The sequence below is a fragment of the Gobio gobio genome, assembly GCF_949357685.1.
Source record: "Gobio gobio genome assembly, chromosome: 20".
Classification (NCBI taxonomy): Eukaryota; Metazoa; Chordata; class Actinopteri; order Cypriniformes; family Gobionidae; genus Gobio; species Gobio gobio.
In genome coordinates, this window is record NC_137113.1 from 31,549,315 (window position 1) to 31,554,704 (window position 5,390).

The following is a 5,390-nucleotide window of genomic DNA, read 5'->3' on the forward strand; positions in this document are numbered from 1 at the left end:
AGAATGGAGAAATTTTACCAGTAATGTGACCAAAAATATTTAATGCTCATCGAATCTGAATTTAATACTTACTATCAAACTAATAACTATAAACAACTAATATTTATAAGATTTCGCAACTTCAACCACCTGCCCCTTAATAATGGTACTCTGAGGAACAGAGGGCTTGTGTCTAAAATCAATAAACATTTATTTTGTCTTTGCCACATTTAGTTGCAAAAATGCTCTGTCACACCAGTATACAAAGTCATCAACAATAGGACTGTATTCATTTTCATCAGAGTGAAGAAGACTGACTATAAAAGAATCATCTGCATACCAGTTATCATAATGACTACGGCAATCATCGGTATAAAGACCGTAAAGAAGTGGAGAGAGAACACACCCCTGAGGAGACCTTGTGGATGATGACATCTCCTCAAACAAACACCCATTCACTCTTATTCTCTGTTCTATCCGTTAAGAAATCCAGAATCCAGCCAACTCTATTAAAATCAACGTCAAAAGTTAAGAACTAAAATATAGGGTTGAATTTTATTAAAAGCAGATGAAAATTCGGCATGTATTTTACTACCTTCCAAATGTTTAAATATCAGGTTTAGCAGAGTAGCATTAGCAACTTCTACCCTTCGTCTAGCCCCATATCCATATTTTCGGCACTCTCTGAAGATTAAAGGGTTACTTCAGCGATTTAGCATTAAGCTTTGTATTAGTAAAAACCCATTAGTATATTCGAATTATCGTACTTTCACCCCTCATGTCCCCCTGAGACGAGAGAATTATGCATTTTATTTCTGGAAAAAATCCTCAGATGACGCAAATATCATCATTTTGCATCATCAGAGGATTTTTGGGCCAGAGCCTAGAGACTACAGCCAGTAGAAGGAGCTAGTTCTGAATGTTTTCAACCTGTCCATAGGGGTGGGATCTCACTCACAGAATGTAAATGCTGACGCTCGGCTCGGGCATTAATAACGGAGCAGTACGGAGCGAAGTGAGTTTCTCAACTTTTCAATTAATTCCTATGGAAGCTTAACTTTCATAAGACTTAATTGAAAAGTTGAAACACTCACTTTGATCTGATGATCTGATAACGCACCAGACTGGACACGCGTCGTGAATGACTGCCACGCTTACCTCAGCTCTGCTCAGCTCGTGATGAAGACTCCTGCTGCATTTGTGTCGTGACTTTCATTCGGCTCACTCACACTTTATTGAAAAGACACGTTCAGTTTTTAATTGTAGTGTCTGTTCTCTAACAGAACAAAATTATTTTATTACTATGAATATCAAAACGACGGTGGGGGCGGTGCCGCGGTGGGCAAGAGATGTAACCAGTAGCCGTAGCTTTGGGAGTGGCCTCATAGGGCTGCGAAGCAAGTGCATTCTTGGAGTTGTTGTCTTTCATCCACATGAGACAAAAATACATTTTCTGTCTTTTCTCGGTCTAGAAGGTACCAACTTCAAAAATAATTTCACATTTCTACTACATAAATGACCCAGTTTAAATACACATTCATCTTCCCAGTGCTGAAGTACCCCTTTAAGGGACCACTGGAAAATATAACAAAAAAATCGCAAGAAATACTACTTACTTGTACTTATATTGCCAGGACCAGCTGTTTTAGTTATAATGCAGTTTATTTGAAAGTTTCCAGAAAAAGTGTAAGAGCTTTTAAGCCATGACCATTGATTTGATCAAGTACATCGATTTATTCTGACCATATCGATCTTCTTAAAGTAATCTGACCATATCAACCATATCACAGATCCCTGTGCCCAATTTCAAATCCTGTGTCCTGCTTCAAAAGAGGGACAAGCGTTTACTTGCATATTCAGTGCCTGTTTTTGTGGAGGTGTTAAGTATTCAATGGATGTTTTGCATATCTAGCATCAGAGCAACAACATTCGATAAAGCCCTCTCACGCAGAGCTCAAAGAATAACAAAGACTGAAAACTGACCATCTGCTGCTGCAACACGTTTGGACCAGAAGTCTGAAGATGACATCTACATAAAACAGAAAGCATTTTATGAACTGTGCCACCTTTGTTCTTTATGGGTGTGGCTAAAGGAGCATTTGTAGGATTTCAAAATGAACAAAGCTACTAATATAGTATAATATATAATATAACTAATATAGCTTTCCTGTTCTCACCAAAGGGGCAATTTGTGATTCATAAAGACAAAGAGGTGATAGTGAGATAGTGATCAAGGCCTGCAGGCCAAGATGTGTGTCCATCGGGGGTCTGATAACTGTCACACTTTTAGTACGTGGGGAAAGCTAATTGGTCAGTTTAAATTTCTCACATTTGATTTCAGTCACACGGTCAAGGAAAGGATAAAAAAAACTGTTAAGCCCGGGACATACCAAGCCAACGGTCTTTTTTTGCATTATGTCGGGCCATTTTTGAGCGTCGTTCTGCTTAGATTTTTCAGTGTTCTGCACTGTTGGCTCAAGTTGGAAGCTGTCTGGGTTTTTCCGGCCTATTCAGCATGTTGAATCGTCGGCGTCATCGGTGAGAGAGAACTCTAAATGGTATTTCGGCTCTGCAAATGAGTCAGTGAAGCGAGTAAAGAAGTCAAGACAGTACAGAGAGAAGGCCATTCCAATGCATGAATATTTTCATAATAACATGAGCCAAGTGGAATGAAGAAACTGATCAGCATGATTGATATTCAAAATGGTAAGGAAGCGCTGCATTGTTTATGGTTTGTATGTAACCTAGTTTTGGTTTCCCTTTTTGAATGATGAAAAAAGACTATTGATTCCTGTTGATATAGACAGTTATTTCCTTGCACACAGTCACAGAACACATATGCTAGTTGACAGCCGCCAGTAGTTCTTTTGGTGTGTTCAAGTGCAGCTTTTTGGCTGAGAGACACAGCCGACAAAAACAGCCGACAACACAGTTAGGTTTCCTCGCCGCTAGATGTGTCCTGGGCTTTAAATGCCATAAGCCAGACTCCTCAATGGCATCTCTCTCTCTCTCTTTTTCCTTTATAAACTCTCTTTTTCTCAGGTAATATTCTAAATACTTGCTGGGTTCAATTAACTGTATGTTTTATCATCTTATAGGGTATTAAGCTGAAGTACCCATTAAGCACACTACTATCTTTGAGCTCAGATTATAAAAAGAAAAAAAATATTTATCATCCTACTTGATGTCTTAACCAATTGATGCGTTTGTTACTATATAACTCCCGTAATTTCAAACTAATCAGACCATTGCACACTGAGATGTTCACATTGTCTGGCGGCCATTTTGAAAGCTGTCTGAAAACTTTCACCAGAAGAGTAGCCCCTTAAATGTGCTTTTTCTTTTTAGATGTTTAAGCCTTTATTTTTAAGTATATTAAGTATAACTTCTTACTGCAAAATTAAGAGATTCATGTTTAGACTTTTGCATATTATAACCTGGATGTGGGAAATAATTACAGTTCGATCCAAAAGATAGTTTTAGCAACACAGCGCAGATGCTACAGAACATTGTTAGCTTACTAGCTGTAAAAGATTGTGCGCTACACTAATATATTACTTCACAGGCAATACTGGCTTGTAATTTTAAATCCATTATATATCTATAGTTTATTGATATTCTGTGGTTTTACACAGCTGTAATTTTTAAAGACTTTTAAAATTCATATTATTGTAAGGTGAGCTTAAAGGGTGCACTATGGAAATCACACAGCTTCAGTGTGATATCAATAAGAAAGTATAATTTCATTTATATTTTCAATTATAGCTGTTCATATTAAAATATGTACGAGCTTAATACATAACCTACACTATTTAGTTAGCAAAATTGTCATTTTAAATTTAATTTAACAATATTTATTAATTAAAAAAGGGTTTGCTGTTCCAATAAAGCTCAGCGTGCTCCCTTTAAGCTCATCCACATTGAACATCTAGCCTATGTAAATACTTCATAAAAAGACTTGAAGTGACAACCATTTGTTAATATTTAAAGTTAATCTTTATAAAATTATTCTTTAAAAATGTTTAAAATCAACAAGAATTTTTCCCAAAAAACATGTTGCGCTTAATGGCAACAGGGGTGTGCTTAAAGGGTACGCTTAAAGGGTACAAACATGTACCCATCAAGCACAGCCAGACTTTTTGCATTTTATGATGTACATTTCATTGAAATGCTTTTGTCATTAAAAAAATATATATATATTGTGAGATTAATCTTTTATTTTAAAATAACTTCTTGTACTCAAACCAATATCCTGTGCACTAAAATGTCTCAATGTAGATTTTAGTGAGCTTAATAGGTATGTTTACCCTACATTTTTGTAACCAATTGTAAAAGTGTAACCATAGGCCCAACCAAATAGTGCTATTAAACCCTTTCAATTATCAATTAGGTGCCGACTAGTTTTGATTCAGTATTAACATCCATTGCAATACAATATAGTCTTAGTCACTATAACAGCGCTCTGCCACATATTTTGCAATTCTGGGCTTATTTTCACCATTGGTATAAGTAGAAATGGGTGGTAATAGACAAGAAATGTAGTTTTACACTGGTTATCAGCATCAAATAAACGGCAAACAAGCCGAAATAGAAAGGCAGGACTGAATGTAGGCTAATTGTTAAATAACCATTTAACAGTGATAAAAATGTATCATTACTGCTAAGCTAAAACAAAGGAAATTCAGCATTTAAAAACATGCCATAAGGTAAGGCTGGGTGATATGTCCACAAAAATAAACTCTGTATTTTTGGGCTGAATGATGTACGGATCTCAGTATTTTCAAAATTTTTCCATTTGAAAAATCTGTATTTAATAAAAAAAAGTTTTCACATCCTGACCGATATTGTCCTACAATGTTCATATTGAAGGCTATGAAAACAAACAAATTGAATGCAACCGTGCAGTGCTTTTGCATAATAACCCTTGTCGACTTTATGCTGGCCAGTCTGTCTGAGCACTAAGTAACAAACTAGGCTCTGATCATTTTTAACATCACGTCATGTCTAGCATCCTGCTCTTCCAGTCTTTACCCGATAGATTTACTTTGTTGACCTTTTTGATACCACACTGTGGTCGTGAGGATTAGCATGGCCAGATCTAGTACTCCTGACAATTGTTCTGGGCCTAACATTTCCAGAGAAGGCAAGATGGTTGATTAGGTTTATTATAGCACCACCTTGTGGCTGATTCACTGCCTAATCTCTCTGCAGTTTTAAAATGATCAGCCATTTAATTTATTAACAGCTAAAATCTGATCGACTATTTTTGCTTCTTCGTTCTAAATAATAGGGTATTATTCCTTTTTTTCCCACAAACATTTTGCATGTAATGATACACATCTTTTTACTCATGTAATGATACACGTAACCTTCACTGCTTGGATCCATAAATAGCACAGAGTCAGTTTTGA